The sequence below is a fragment of the Microcebus murinus genome, unplaced genomic scaffold (assembly GCF_040939455.1).
Source record: "Microcebus murinus isolate Inina unplaced genomic scaffold, M.murinus_Inina_mat1.0 scaf002_hap2_Mmur4.0, whole genome shotgun sequence".
In the NCBI taxonomy this organism is placed as follows: domain Eukaryota; kingdom Metazoa; phylum Chordata; class Mammalia; order Primates; family Cheirogaleidae; genus Microcebus; species Microcebus murinus.
Window position 1 is genome coordinate 831416 of NW_027438948.1, and position 15403 is coordinate 846818.

A 15403-nucleotide genomic window follows, 5' to 3' on the forward strand; every position below is an offset into this window, starting at 1 on the left:
CGTGTTCACACACCCAAGTCTGACGGGCAAGTAGGTCGCAGTGTGGAACTGTCTGTGTCCTCTCATCCACGGGAGATGTACAGGAATGTCGCATGTGGATGTGGCTGTGTCCACTCACCTACAGGAGACGGGCAGGCAGGGCAGAGTGTAGAAGTGGCTGTGTCCACTCACCCAAGGGAGACGGGCAGGAAGGGCTCTGTGTGGAACTAGCTGTGTCCACTCACCCACGGGAGACTGGCAGGCAGGGCGCAGTGTGAATGTGGCTGTGTCCACTCACCCACGGGAGACGGGCAGGCAGGGTGCAGTGTGGAACTTGCTGTGTCCACACAACCACCTGAGACGTCAGGTAGGGCGCTGTGTGGAACTGGCTGTGTCCACTCACCCACGAGACAGACAGGCAGGGCGCAGTGTGGAACTGGCTATGTCCACTCACCCATGGGTGACGGGCAGGCAGGGTGGAGTATAGATGTGGCTGTGCCCACTCACACACGGGAGACGGGCAGGAAGGGCGCAGTGTGGATCTTGCCGTATCCACACACCCACGGGAGACTGGCAGGCAGGGCGCAGTGTGGATGTGGCTGTGTCCAATCACACATCTGTGACTGGCAGGCAGGGCGCAGTTTGGAACTGGCAGTGTCCACAACCACCACCAGAGACGGGCAGGCAGGACTCTGTGTGGATGTGCCTGTCTCCACTCAGCCACGGAAGATTGGCAGGCAGGGCGCAGTGTGGAAATGGTAGTGTCTACTCACCTACGGGAGATGGGCAGGCAGGGCGCAGTGTGGAACTGGCTGTGTCCACACACGCACCGGAGACGGGCAGGCAGGGCTCTGTGTGCAACTGGCTGTGACCACACACCCACAGTAGATGGGCAGGCAGGGCGCAGTGTAGATCTGGCTGTGTCCACTCACTCACTGAAGACGGGCAGGCTGGGTGCCGTGTGCATCTGACTGTGTCCACACACCCATGGGAGACGGGCAGGCTGGGCGTCGTGTGGATCCGGCTGTGTGCATACACCCATGGGAGACTGCCAGGCAGGGTTCTGTGTGGAACTCGCTGTGTCCACACACCCACGGGAGACGGGCATGCAGAGTGCAGTGTGGTTCTGGCCGTGTCCACATACCCATGGGAGACGGGCAGGCAGGGCACTGTGTGTATCTGGCTGTGTCCACACACCCATGGGAGACGTGCAGGCTGGGCGCCGTGTGGATCTGGTTGTGTCGACACACTCATGAGAGACGGGCAGGCAGGGCACTGTGTGGATCTGGCTATGTCCACTAACATACGGGAGACGGGCAGGCAGGTCGCAGCACTGTGTGGATCTGGCTGTGTCTACTCACCCACGGTAGACGGGCAGGCAGGGGGCTGTGTGGATGTGGCTGTGTCCACTCACGCACGGGAGACGGGCAGGCTGGGCGCCGTGTGGATGTTGCCGTGTACACACACTCACGGAGACGGGCAGGGAGGGCGCTATGTGGATCTGGCTGTGTCCACTCACCCACGGCAGACGGGCAGGCAGGGCGCTGTGTGGAACATGCTGTGTCCACACATCCATGGGAGATGGTCAGAAAGGGTGCTGTGTGGATGTGGCTGTGTCCACTCACCCACGGGATTCGGGCAGGCTGGGCGCCGTGTGGATATGGTTGTGTCGACACACTCATGGGAGATGGGCAGGCAGGGCGCTGTGTGGATCTGGCTGTGTCCACACACCCACCAGAGACGGGCAGGCAGGGCGCTGTGTGGATCTGGCTGTGTCCAATCACCCATGGGAGACGGGCATCAGGGCGCTGTGTGGATCTGGCTGTGTCCACACACCCACCGGAGACGGGCATGCAGGGCGCTGTGTGGATCTGTCTGTGTCCATTCACCCATGGGAGACGGGCAGGCAGGGCGCTGTGTGGATATGGCTGTGTCCACACACCCACCGGAGACGGGCAGGCAGGGTGCTGTGTGGATCTGGCTGTGTCCACTCACACATGGTTGACGGGCAAGCAGGGCGCAGTGTCGAAATGGCTGTGTACACACACCCACAAGAGACGGGCAGGCAGGGCGCTGTGTGGATGTGGCTATCTCCACTCACCCACAGGAGACTGGCAGGCAGGGTGCAGTGTGGAACTGGCTGTGTCCACTCAACCACGGGAGAAGGACAGGCAGGGTGCAGTGTGGATCTGGCTTGTCCAATCTCCAATGGGTGACGGGCAGGCAGGGCGCAGTGTGGAACTGGCTGTGTCCACTCACACACGGAAGATGGGCAGGCAGGGTGCAGTGTGGATCTGGCTGTGATCACTCACCCATGGGTGACGGGCAAGCAGGACGCAGTGTGGAAATGGCTGTGTCCACACACCCACCAGAGACGGGCAGGCAGGGCATGTGTAGATGTGGCTGTCTCCACTCACCCACGGGAGACGGGCAGGCAGGGCGCAGTGTGGAACTGGCTGTGTCTACTCACCCACGGGAGACGGTCAAGCAGGGTGCTGTGTGGATGTGGCTGTGTCAACACACCCACGGGAGACGGGCAGGCTGGGAGCCGTGTGGATCTGGCTGTGTCCACACACAAACGGGAGAGGGGCATGCAGGGCGCAGTGTGCATCTGGCTGTGTCCACTCACGCATGGGTGACGAGAAGGCAGAGCGCAGTGTGGAACTGGCTATGTCCACACACCTACGGGAGACGGTCAGGCAGTGCTCTGTGTGGAACTGACTGTGTCCACACAAGCACAGTAGACGTGCAGGCCGGGCGCAGTGTGGATCTAGCTGTGTCCACTCACCCATGGGTGACAGGCAGGCTAGGCGCAGTGTGGAACTGGCTGTGTCCACTCACCCATGGGAGACGGGCATGCAGGGCGCAGTACGGATGTGGAGGTGTCCACTCACCAAAGGGAGATGGGCAGGCAGGGCTCTGTGTGGAACTGGCTGTGTCCACTTACTCACGGGAGACGGGCAGGCAGGGCGTCGTGTGGATGTGGCTGTGTCCAAAAACCCAAGGGAGACGGTCAGTCAGGCGCAGTTTGGATGTGGCTGTGTCCACTGAACCATGGGAGACGGGCAGGCTGTTCGCCGTGTGGATCTGGCTGTGTCCACTCACCCACGGGAGAAGGGCAGGCAGGGCACAGTGTGGATCTGGCTGTATCCACTCACCCATGGGTGACATGCAGGCTGGGCTATGTGTGGAACTGTCATTGTCCACACATCCACGGGACACGGGCAGACAGGGAGCAGTGTGGAACTTGCTGTGTCCACACATCAAACAGACGGGTAGGCAGGACGCTGTGTGGACGTGGCTGTGTCTACTCACCCATGGGAGACATGTTGGCTGGGCGCCGTGTGGATTTATTGTGTCCCCTCACCCACGGGAGACGGGTGGCAGTGCGCTGTGTGGAACTTCTTGTGTCCACACACCCAGCAGAGACAGGCGGACAGGGCGCAGTGTGGATGTGACTGTGTAAACTCACCCACGGGAGACGGGCAGTCAGGGCGCAGTGTGGAACTGGCTGTGTCCACACACCAAAGGGACACAGGCAGGCAGGGCGCAGTGTGGATCAGGCTGTGTCCACTCACCCATGGGTGACAGGAAGGCAGGGCTCTGTGTGGATCTAGCTGTTTCCACACACCCATGGGAGATGGGCAGGCCGTGCGCTGTGTCGATCTGCGTGTGTCCACACACCCATGGGGGACGGTCAGACAGGGTGCCAGACCTTTGGTCTGAGACCTGACAGTCCAGAAGCCACGCATGCTGCCGCGTGACGGCGGTGTCGCGGCTTGGGACAAGAGGAGGCCCCACGGTGCGGGCTGGGGCGCCAGGCACCGCGGCGGGCGCTGAGGGTGGGGGTGACCCCCGCCCCGGGCCGCCGCCTCGCTCCCAGAGAGGGGACAGAACAAGAGGCAAAACAAAAAAAAAAAAAAAAAAAAAAAGAAGCCTACGGCACCCGGTATTCCCAGGCGGTCTCCCATCCAAGTACTAACCAGGCCCGACCCTGCTTAGCTTCTGAGACCAGACGAGATCGGGCACGTTCAGGGTGGTGTGGCCCTAGACGGCGGAGGGCGCCCCTGCCCCGCTCAAGAAGCCGAGCCTCTCTGCGCTTCCCCGCCGCCTCCTCCCCCCCCAGGCCCCGCGCCGGCGCTGACCCGCACCGGGCGGGCCTGTTGAGTTCACCGGCCGGGTCCGGCGGGCTCCGAGGGACGGGGGTGACAGGCGGGCCGGGGCGGGGCGGGCAGGGAGCGGCGGGCCGGGGTGGGGGGCTGTCTCTCTATACACACACACACACACACACACACACTCACACTCACACTCACACAAGATGCGCCTCCACGGCTGGACTCGCCAAGGTGGAGACCTTCCAACCCCCTTCCTCTCCTCGCCTGGCCCACCCCCAGCTCGTGGCCGCCCCCGCCGCCGATTGCGCACGCGCGGGTCGCCCGCCCTTTGACCCCAGGCAGGGGCCGCCCTCCCCGACAACCCCTTTCAGCTGCGCCCCCCACCCTGTGGGTGGGCTGCCGCCTATTCCCCCGGGCCCGGGCTGGGGCACAGCGCATGGGGGAGGGGAGCGAGTGTATGGGGCGTCTCTCTCTCTCTCTAGGGATGTGTCCCATGGGTGGGGTGGCGTGGTTAGTGGGGCGCTGAAGAAATCAGTCCCCTCCATCTCCTACCTCTGGAAAACGCCCAAGCCCTTGGAGAACTGCCGGCAACGCGACCGTGGGGGCCGGGACCCTCCTCTGTGTCCTCCTGTGGCCCAGTCCAAGGGGCCTGGGCCTGGCCGGGGCTGCATTGGACCCCGACCACCCTGGCGTGTGGACTCGCTAAAAATCGGCGATTAGATATTGGATTCCAGCTTCATTGAGGTCATTTCACTAATGAGTGCACCGGAAAGAGTTTCCTAATCCATCTGTGAGGGTGGCAACTGAAAGAGAATTTTAAAGCTGACAGAATAGGCGAGGAAAGGCATAGGAGATTTCCACACCCAGTAAGGAAGCCTTTCCCGAAATGGAAGAAAGAAACGAGCAAACAGAGACACCGGTAGCCCGCCAGGATCAGAGTCTGCCCCCGAGAGAAAGTACCCTGACCAGGTTCACCCGTGGGTGGGTGGCGAGCTAGCGGCATTCAGAAGAGCGAGGCCCGCAGTCTGTGCAGAAGACACCTGCACTCGGGTGTGTGTGGCGGCACGATTCACAAGCAGCTCCAGATGTTAAGCCAAGGAGAAGCCAGGGAGTTCCCAACGCCCCAGGTGTCCTCAGCCCACGACTGGCTGCTGGGGGAATGCGAAGCCCGGCTCCTTGTCTCAGAGCGGGACAACCAGGAGGTGTGACGTACACCCCGGGGTTCCCAGGAGGATCAGGCTGAAGCTGGGACTTGGCCTGAAAGTGTCCCCTCGCACGGCCACCCCCTTCCCCTTCCTGCTCCTCTACTCCTGGTGCCCCTCCATCCAGGGGCCAGACCTTAAAGAGTCACCCGCAAGAGAATCCTGGTCCCAAAGGAGCCTTCTGGGGGACCCGTGCTGAGAGAGGTTGTGGGCATGGCCCGCTGGGGCTCTGCCCGACCCAGGGCTGAGAGATGCAACCTCCCAGCTCTGGGTCCCTGCAGGGGAAGCGTTGGCAAGCACAGGGCCAGTCCTCCAAAGGCCCAGGTGCAGGGAGCCCAGGCCAAGCAGCCTGTGGAAGAAGCCACCCCGGGAACACGACTGCAGGCCACGGCCCTTCCCACCTCCTCCTCCTCCTCCTCCTCCTGCTCCTCCACCCCCCCCCGACCTCCCACCCCCACCCCCGACATGGCGCAGGGCTCAGAGACACCTCAGACACTTGCTACCCAAAGTGCAAAGGGCATCAGTTGCTCCTCCAAACCCCCCCCCCGCCCAGCAGACCGCGTTGTCCAGCCAGCCCCCGGGCCTCCCTGGGGTGCCCAGCACAAAAGTGCAGACAACCACCGGACCCTCAATCTCAGTTTTCGGATGTTTTTGCCACTCTAAGGACCCGCAGGCCAGCTGGGCCTTCTGGCAGGACAGAGAGCCCCGGAATCCGACGTGGAGAGCTGGGTGTACGTCCCCACGAGGAGGCGGTCCCCACCTCCGCGGCTCTCCCCTTGCGGGGGGGGGGAAAGCAGCCACGGGGCCTCAGAGAAGACACCAGGCTGGGCGCCCGCCCCACAGTGGGGGCACGTCCCCCGCAGGCCACTTAGCGACGGCCGGCGGCCGGCGGACGGTTGGGTGGCGCGAGACGCTGCGGCCGCCCTGCTACCGGGTTCCTGGGAGGGCGTCCTGGAACCAGCGTCCACACCAAGCCCTTGGAAGGCCCAGGCGACGGAGGAGCCCCGTCAGGCAGGGGCCGAGGACGGTGACGGCCCGGGCGGGGAGGAGCGTGTCAGGCAGGGGCAGAGGACGGTGACAGGTGACAGGCCGGGCGGGAAGGAGTCATTCAGGCAGGGGCCGAGGAGGAGACGGGGCTGGGTAAGGGTTAGGGTTAGAGTCAGGGCACAAGTCACAATCGCAAAGACCTGGAAGCGACCCGAGTGCCCATCGACCCACCAGTGCGTAAATGAAATGTGGCGCGTGGACACCACGGAGTGCTATTCAGCTAGGAGGAGCAGCGGTGAGAGGGCACCTCTCGTGGTTCTCCTGGCCAGAGCTGGAACCCGTTCCAGTAAGCCAGGTAGCCCAAGAATGGACACACGAGCACCACGTGCTCGCGCTCACCAGCAAATGGGTACGAACCGACGGACACCCAAGTGGACACAGAGGAATCACCTTCATCGGGTGGGTGTCGGGCGGGTGGGGGGAGGGGATGGGCATACACCTCCATTAGGAATGGGGTGGGTGCGCACCGACTGGGGGATGGGCGCACTTGAGGCTCTGACCCGAGGGGGGAGGCTGGGAGAGGGCAACGTACCCGACCTTAACATTGGTACCCCCACAATACGCTGGAACAACATCAGAGGTAAATGAATAAGAACACAGGGGGGAGGGGGGCACGGGCAACACATGTCACCTTAATACTTGGACTCCCATCATCTGCTTGAAAAGAGAGAGAAAAGAAAATGCAATCATAGAGATAAGAGACACTTTTTAAACATAATGAATCCGAAGAGAAAAGTAAAAGGAGGCCTGTGGGGCAGGTCTGGGTGTGACTCCGGATCCCCCAACATCAGGTGCCACCACCAAAGATTCCTACGTGTAGCCCATAGAACCCCAAAAGCAACGGGACGAGTTCTGGTCACATACTCCCTCAAAATGACATCCTGGCCTTCTTCTGGAACTCCCTCCCCTCTCAGACTCTCAAGGTTTCCTCCAGCGTGTCGGTTCCCACAGAGCAGACCTTTGGTCTGAGACCTGACAGTCCAGAAGCCACGCATGCTGCCGCGTGACGGCGGTGTCGCGGCTTGGGACAAGAGGAGGCCCCACGGTGCGGGCTGGGGCGCCAGGCACCGCGGCGGGCGCTGAGGGTGGGGGTGACCCCCGCCCCGGGCCGCCGCCTCGCTCCCAGAGAGGGGACAGAACAAGAGGCAAAACAAAAAAAAAAAAAAAAAAAAAAAAGAAGCCTACGGCACCCGGTATTCCCAGGCGGTCTCCCATCCAAGTACTAACCAGGCCCGACCCTGCTTAGCTTCTGAGACCAGACGAGATCGGGCGCGTTCAGGGTGGTGTGGCCCTAGACGGCGGAGGGCGCCCCTGCCCCGCTCAAGAAGCCGAGCCTCTCTGTGCTTCCCCGCCGCCTCCTCCCGCCCCAGGCCCCGCGCCGGCGCTGACCCGCACCGGGCGGGCCTGTTGAGTTCACCGGCCGGGTCCGGCGGGCTCCGAGGGACGGGGGTGACAGGCGGGGTGGGGCGGGGCGGGCAGGGAGCGGCGGGCCGGGGTGGGGGGCTGTCTCTCTATACACACACACACACACACACACACACACACACACACACTCACACTCACACAAGATGCGCCTCCACGGCTGGACTCGCCAAGGTGGAGACCTTCCAGCCCCCTTCCTCTCCTCGCCTGGCCCACCCCCAGCTCGTGGCCGCCCCCGCCGCCGCCGCCGCCGCCGCCGCCGCCGCCGCCGCCGATTGCGCACGCGCGGGTCGCCCGCCCTTTGACCCCAGGCAGGGGCCGCCCTCCCCGACAACCCCTTTCAGCTGCGCCCCCCACCCTGTGGGTGGGCTGCCGCCTATTCCCCCGGGCCCGGGCTGGGGCACAGCGCATGGGGGAGGGGAGCGAGTGTATGGGGCGTCTCTCTCTCTCTCTAGGGATGTGTCCCATGGGTGGGGTGGCGTGGTTAGTGGGGCGCTGAAGAAATCAGTCCCCTCCATCTCCTACCTCTGGAAAACGCCCAAGCCCTTGGAGAACTGCCGGCAACGCGACCGTGGGGGCCGGGACCCTCCTCTGTGTCCTCCTGTGGCCCAGTCCAAGGGGCCTGGGCCTGGCCGGGGCTGCATTGGACCCCGACCACCCTGGCGTGTGGACTCGCTAAAAATCGGCGATTAGATATTGGATTCCAGCTTCATTGAGGTCATTTCACTAATGAGTGCACCGGAAAGAGTTTCCTAATCCATCTGTGAGGGTGGCAACTGAAAGAGAATTTTAAAGCTGACAGAATAGGCGAGGAAAGGCATAGGAGATTTCCACACCCAGTAAGGAAGCCTTTCCCGAAATGGAAGAAAGAAACGAGCAAACAGAGACACCGGTAGCCCGCCAGGATCAGAGTCTGCCCCCGAGAGAAAGTACCCTGACCAGGTTCACCCGTGGGTGGGTGGCGAGCTAGCGGCATTCAGAAGAGCGAGGCCCGCAGTCTGTGCAGAAGACACCTGCACTCGGGTGTGTGTGGCGGCACGATTCACAAGCAGCTCCAGATGTTAAGCCAAGGAGAAGCCAGGGAGTTCCCAACGCCCCAGGTGTCCTCAGCCCACGACTGGCTGCTGGGGGAATGCGAAGCCCGGCTCCTTGTCTCAGAGCGGGACAACCAGGAGGTGTGACGTACACCCCGGGGTTCCCAGGAGGATCAGGCTGAAGCTGGGACTTGGCCTGAAAGTGTCCCCTCGCACGGCCACCCCCTTCCCCTTCCTGCTCCTCTACTCCTGGTGCCCCTCCATCCAGGGGCCAGACCTTAAAGAGTCACCCGCAAGAGAATCCTGGTCCCAAAGGAGCCTTCTGGGGGACCCGTGCTGAGAGAGGTTGTGGGCATGGCCCGCTGGGGCTCTGCCCGACCCAGGGCTGAGAGATGCAACCTCCCAGCTCTGGGTCCCTGCAGGGGAAGCGTTGGCAAGCACAGGGCCAGTCCTCCAAAGGCCCAGGTGCAGGGAGCCCAGGCCAAGCAGCCTGTGGAAGAAGCCACCCCGGGAACACGACTGCAGGCCACGGCCCTTCCCACCTCCTCCTCCTCCTCCTGCTCCTCCACACCCCCCCCCGACCTCCCACCCCCACCCCCGACATGGCGCAGGGCTCAGAGACACCTCAGACACTTGCTACCCAAAGTGCAAAGGGCATCAGTTGCTCCTCCAAACCCCCCCCCCCGCCCAGCAGACCGCGTTGTCCAGCCAGCCCCCGGGCCTCCCTGGGGTGCCCAGCACAAAAGTGCAGACAACCACCGGACCCTCAATCTCAGTTTTCGGATGTTTTTGCCACTCTAAGGACCCGCAGGCCAGCTGGGCCTTCTGGCAGGACAGAGAGCCCCGGAATCCGACGTGGAGAGCTGGGTGTACGTCCCCACGAGGAGGCGGTCCCCACCTCCGCGGCTCTCCCCTTGCGGGGGGGGGGAAAGCAGCCACGGGGCCTCGGAGAAGACACCAGGCTGGGCGCCCGCCCCACAGTGGGGGCACGTCCCCCGCAGGCCACTTAGCGACGGCCGCCGGCCGGCGGACGGTTGGGTGGCGCGAGACGCTGCGGCCGCCCTGCTACCGGGTTCCTGGGAGGGCGTCCTGGAACCAGCGTCCACACCAAGCCCTTGGAAGGCCCAGGCGACGGAGGAGCCCCGTCAGGCAGGGGCCGAGGACGGTGACGGCCCGGGCGGGGAGGAGCGTGTCAGGCAGGGGCAGAGGACGGTGACAGGTGACAGGCCGGGCGGGAAGGAGTCATTCAGGCAGGGGCCGAGGAGGAGACGGGGCTGGGTAAGGGTTAGGGTTAGAGTCAGGGCACAAGTCACAATCGCAAAGACCTGGAAGCGACCCGAGTGCCCATCGACCCACCAGTGCGTAAATGAAATGTGGCGCGTGGACACCACGGAGTGCTATTCAGCTAGGAGGAGCAGCGGTGAGAGGGCACCTCTCGTGGTTCTCCTGGCCAGAGCTGGAACCCGTTCCAGTAAGCCAGGTAGCCCAAGAATGGACACACGAGCACCACGTGCTCGCGCTCACCAGCAAATGGGTACGAACCGACGGACACCCAAGTGGACACAGAGGAATCACCTTCATCGGGTGGGTGTCGGGCGGGTGGGGGGAGGGGATGGGCATACACCTCCATTAGGAATGGGGTGGGTGCGCACCGACTGGGGGATGGGCGCACTTGAGGCTCTGACCCGAGGGGGGAGGCTGGGAGAGGGCAACGTACCCGACCTTAACATTGGTACCCCCACAATACGCTGGAACAACATCAGAGGTTAATGAATAAGAACACAGGGGGGAGGGGGGCACGGGCAACACATGTCACCTTAATACTTGGACTCCCATCATCTGCTTGAAAAGAGAGAGAAAAGAAAATGCAATCATAGAGATAAGAGACACTTTTTAAACATAATGAATCCGAAGAGAAAAGTAAAAGGAGGCCTGTGGGGCAGGTCTGGGTGTGACTCCGGATCCCCCAACATCAGGTGCCACCACCAAAGATTCCTACGTGTAGCCCATAGAACCCCAAAAGCAACGGGACGAGTTCTGGTCACATACTCCCTCAAAATGACATCCTGGCCTTCTTCTGGAACTCCCTCCCCTCTCAGACTCTCAAGGTTTCCTCCAGCGTGTCGGTTCCCACAGAGCAGACCTTTGGTCTGAGACCTGACAGTCCAGAAGCCACGCATGCTGCCGCGTGACGGCGGTGTCGCGGCTTGGGACAAGAGGAGGCCCCACGGTGCGGGCTGGGGCGCCAGGCACCGCGGCGGGCGCTGAGGGTGGGGGTGACCCCCGCCCCGGGCCGCCGCCTCGCTCCCAGAGAGGGGACAGAACAAGAGGCAAAACAAAAAAAAAAAAAAAAAAAAAAAAAGAAGCCTACGGCACCCGGTATTCCCAGGCGGTCTCCCATCCAAGTACTAACCAGGCCCGACCCTGCTTAGCTTCTGAGACCAGACGAGATCGGGCGCGTTCAGGGTGGTGTGGCCCTAGACGGCGGAGGGCGCCCCTGCCCCGCTCAAGAAGCCGAGCCTCTCTGCGCTTCCCCGCCGCCTCCTCCCGCCCCAGGCCCCGCGCCGGCGCTGACCCGCACCGGGCGGGCCTGTTGAGTTCACCGGCCGGGTCCGGCGGGCTCCGAGGGACGGGGGTGACAGGCGGGGTGGGGCGGGGCGGGCAGGGAGCGGCGGGCCGGGGTGGGGGGCTGTCTCTCTATACACACACACACACACACACACTCACACTCACACTCACTCACTCACACTCACACAAGATGCGCCTCCACGGCTGGACTCGCCAAGGTGGAGACCTTCCAGCCCCCTTCCTCTCCTCGCCTGGCCCACCCCCAGCTCGTGGCCGCCCCCGCCGCCGCCGCCGCCGCCGCCGCCGCCGCCGCCGCCGCCGATTGCGCACGGGCGGGTCGCCCGCCCTTTGACCCCAGGCAGGGGCCGCCCTCCCCGACAACCCCTTTCAGCTGCGCCCCCCACCCTGTGGGTGGGCTGCCGCCTATTCCCCCGGGCCCGGGCTGGGGCACAGCGCATGGGGGAGGGGAGCGAGTGTATGGGGCGTCTCTCTGTCTCTCTAGGGATGTGTCCCATGGGTGGGGTGGCGTGGTTAGTGGGGCGCTGAAGAAATCAGTCCCCTCCATCTCCTACCTCTGGAAAACGCCCAAGCCCTTGGAGAACTGCCGGCAACGCGACCGTGGGGGCCGGGACCCTCCTCTGTGTCCTCCTGTGGCCCAGTCCAAGGGGCCTGGGCCTGGCCGGGGCTGCATTGGACCCCGACCACCCTGGCGTGTGGACTCGCTAAAAATCGGCGATTAGATATTGGATTCCAGCTTCATTGAGGTCATTTCACTAATGAGTGCACCGGAAAGAGTTTCCTAATCCATCTGTGAGGGTGGCAACTGAAAGAGAATTTTAAAGCTGACAGAATAGGCGAGGAAAGGCATAGGAGATTTCCACACCCAGTAAGGAAGCCTTTCCCGAAATGGAAGAAAGAAACGAGCAAACAGAGACACCGGTAGCCCGCCAGGATCAGAGTCTGCCCCCGAGAGAAAGTACCCTGACCAGGTTCACCCGTGGGTGGGTGGCGAGCTAGCGGCATTCAGAAGAGCGAGGCCCGCAGTCTGTGCAGAAGACACCTGCACTCGGGTGTGTGTGGCGGCACGATTCACAAGCAGCTCCAGATGTTAAGCCAAGGAGAAGCCAGGGAGTTCCCAACGCCCCAGGTGTCCTCAGCCCACGACTGGCTGCTGGGGGAATGCGAAGCCCGGCTCCTTGTCTCAGAGCGGGACAACCAGGAGGTGTGACGTACACCCCGGGGTTCCCAGGAGGATCAGGCTGAAGCTGGGACTTGGCCTGAAAGTGTCCCCTCGCACGGCCACCCCCTTCCCCTTCCTGCTCCTCTACTCCTGGTGCCCCTCCATCCAGGGGCCAGACCTTAAAGAGTCACCCGCAAGAGAATCCTGGTCCCAAAGGAGCCTTCTGGGGGACCCGTGCTGAGAGAGGTTGTGGGCATGGCCCGCTGGGGCTCTGCCCGACCCAGGGCTGAGAGATGCAACCTCCCAGCTCTGGGTCCCTGCAGGGGAAGCGTTGGCAAGCACAGGGCCAGTCCTCCAAAGGCCCAGGTGCAGGGAGCCCAGGCCAAGCAGCCTGTGGAAGAAGCCACCCCGGGAACACGACTGCAGGCCACGGCCCTTCCCACCTCCTCCTCCTCCTCCTCCTCCTGCTCCTCCACCCCCCCCCGACCTCCCACCCCCACCCCCGACATGGCGCAGGGCTCAGAGACACCTCAGACACTTGCTACCCAAAGTGCAAAGGGCATCAGTTGCTCCTCCAAACCCCCCCCCCGCCCAGCAGACCGCGTTGTCCAGCCAGCCCCCGGGCCTCCCTGGGGTGCCCAGCACAAAAGTGCAGACAACCACCGGACCCTCAATCTCAGTTTTCGGATGTTTTTGCCACTCTAAGGACCCGCAGGCCAGCTGGGCCTTCTGGCAGGACAGAGAGCCCCGGAATCCGACGTGGAGAGCTGGGTGTACGTCCCCACGAGGAGGCGGTCCCCACCTCCGCGGCTCTCCCCTTGCGGGGGGGGGGAAAGCAGCCACGGGGCCTCAGAGAAGACACCAGGCTGGGCGCCCGCCCCACAGTGGGGGCACGTCCCCCGCAGGCCACTTAGCGACGGCCGGCGGCCGGCGGACGGTTGGGTGGCGCGAGACGCTGCGGCCGCCCTGCTACCGGGTTCCTGGGAGGGCGTCCTGGAACCAGCGTCCACACCAAGCCCTTGGAAGGCCCAGGCGACGGAGGAGCCCCGTCAGGCAGGGGCCGAGGACGGTGACGGCCCGGGCGGGGAGGAGCGTGTCAGGCAGGGGCAGAGGACGGTGACAGGTGACAGGCCGGGCGGGAAGGAGTCATTCAGGCAGGGGCCGAGGAGGAGACGGGGCTGGGTAAGGGTTAGGGTTAGAGTCAGGGCACAAGTCACAATCGCAAAGACCTGGAAGCGACCCGAGTGCCCATCGACCCACCAGTGCGTAAATGAAATGTGGCGCGTGGACACCACGGAGTGCTATTCAGCTAGGAGGAGCAGCGGTGAGAGGGCACCTCTCGTGGTTCTCCTGGCCAGAGCTGGAACCCGTTCCAGTAAGCCAGGTAGCCCAAGAATGGACACACGAGCACCACGTGCTCGCGCTCACCAGCAAATGGGTACGAACCGACGGACACCCAAGTGGACACAGAGGAATCACCTTCATCGGGTGGGTGTCGGGCGGGTGGGGGGAGGGGATGGGCATACACCTCCATTAGGAATGGGGTGGGTGCGCACCGACTGGGGGATGGGCGCACTTGAGGCTCTGACCCGAGGGGGGAGGCTGGGAGAGGGCAACGTACCCGACCTTAACATTGGTACCCCCACAATACGCTGGAACAACATCAGAGGTAAATGAATAAGAACACAGGGGGGAGGGGGGCACGGGCAACACATGTCACCTTAATACTTGGACTCCCATCATCTGCTTGAAAAGAGAGAGAAAAGAAAATGCAATCATAGAGATAAGAGACACTTTTTAAACATAATGAATCCGAAGAGAAAAGTAAAAGGAGGCCTGTGGGGCAGGTCTGGGTGTGACTCCGGATCCCCCAACATCAGGTGCCACCACCAAAGATTCCTACGTGTAGCCCATAGAACCCCAAAAGCAACGGGACGAGTTCTGGTCACATACTCCCTCAAAATGACATCCTGGCCTTCTTCTGGAACTCCCTCCCCTCTCAGACTCTCAAGGTTTCCTCCAGCGTGTCGGTTCCCACAGAGCAGACCTTTGGTCTGAGACCTGACAGTCCAGAAGCCACGCATGCTGCCGCGTGACGGCGGTGTCGCGGCTTGGGACAAGAGGAGGCCCCACGGTGCGGGCTGGGGCGCCAGGCACCGCGGCGGGCGCTGAGGGTGGGGGTGACCCCCGCCCCGGGCCGCCGCCTCGCTCCCAGAGAGGGGACAGAACAAGAGGCAAAACAAAAAAAAAAAAAAAAAAAAAAAAGAAGCCTACGGCACCCGGTATTCCCAGGCGGTCTCCCATCCAAGTACTAACCAGGCCCGACCCTGCTTAGCTTCTGAGACCAGACGAGATCGGGCGCGTTCAGGGTGGTGTGGCCCTAGACGGCGGAGGGCGCCCCTGCCCCGCTCAAGAAGCCGAGCCTCTCTGTGCTTCCCCGCCGCCTCCTCCCGCCCCAGGCCCCGCGCCGGCGCTGACCCGCACCGGGCGGGCCTGTTGAGTTCACCGGCCGGGTCCGGCGGGCTCCGAGGGACGGGGGTGACAGGCGGGGTGGGGCGGGGCGGGCAGGGAGCGGCGGGCCGGGGTGGGGGGCTGTCTCTCTATACACACACACACACACACACACACACACACACACACACTCACACTCACACAAGATGCGCCTCCACGGCTGGACTCGCCAAGGTGGAGACCTTCCAGCCCCCTTCCTCTCCTCGCCTGGCCCACCCCCAGCTCGTGGCCGCCCCCGCCGCCGCCGCCGCCGCCGCCGCCGCCGCCGCCGCCGATTGCGCACGCGCGGGTCGCCCGCCCTTTGACCCCAGGCAGGGGCCGCCCTCCCCGACAACCCCTTTCAGC

General features: G+C 63.5%; 4 non-coding genes across 4 annotated transcripts; all 4 read right to left on the reverse strand.

The window, feature by feature from the left end:
* Positions 1 to 3913: 3913 nt before the first annotated feature.
* On the reverse strand, positions 3914 to 4032 carry LOC142866238 (5S ribosomal RNA). The gene has a single exon (XR_012916279.1). It is a non-coding gene; the product is annotated as a 5S ribosomal RNA (ribosomal RNA).
* A 3489-nt stretch (positions 4033 to 7521) lies between these two features.
* LOC142866343 (5S ribosomal RNA) lies at positions 7522 to 7640 on the reverse strand. Its single transcript, XR_012916350.1, has one exon. It is a non-coding gene; the product is annotated as a 5S ribosomal RNA (ribosomal RNA).
* A 3523-nt stretch (positions 7641 to 11163) lies between these two features.
* Positions 11164 to 11282, reverse strand: LOC142866354 (5S ribosomal RNA). The gene has a single exon (XR_012916361.1). It is a non-coding gene; the product is annotated as a 5S ribosomal RNA (ribosomal RNA).
* Positions 11283 to 14814: 3532 nt separating this feature from the next.
* Positions 14815 to 14933, reverse strand: LOC142866185 (5S ribosomal RNA). Its single transcript, XR_012916226.1, has one exon. It is a non-coding gene; the product is annotated as a 5S ribosomal RNA (ribosomal RNA).
* Positions 14934 to 15403: the final 470 nt, after the last annotated feature.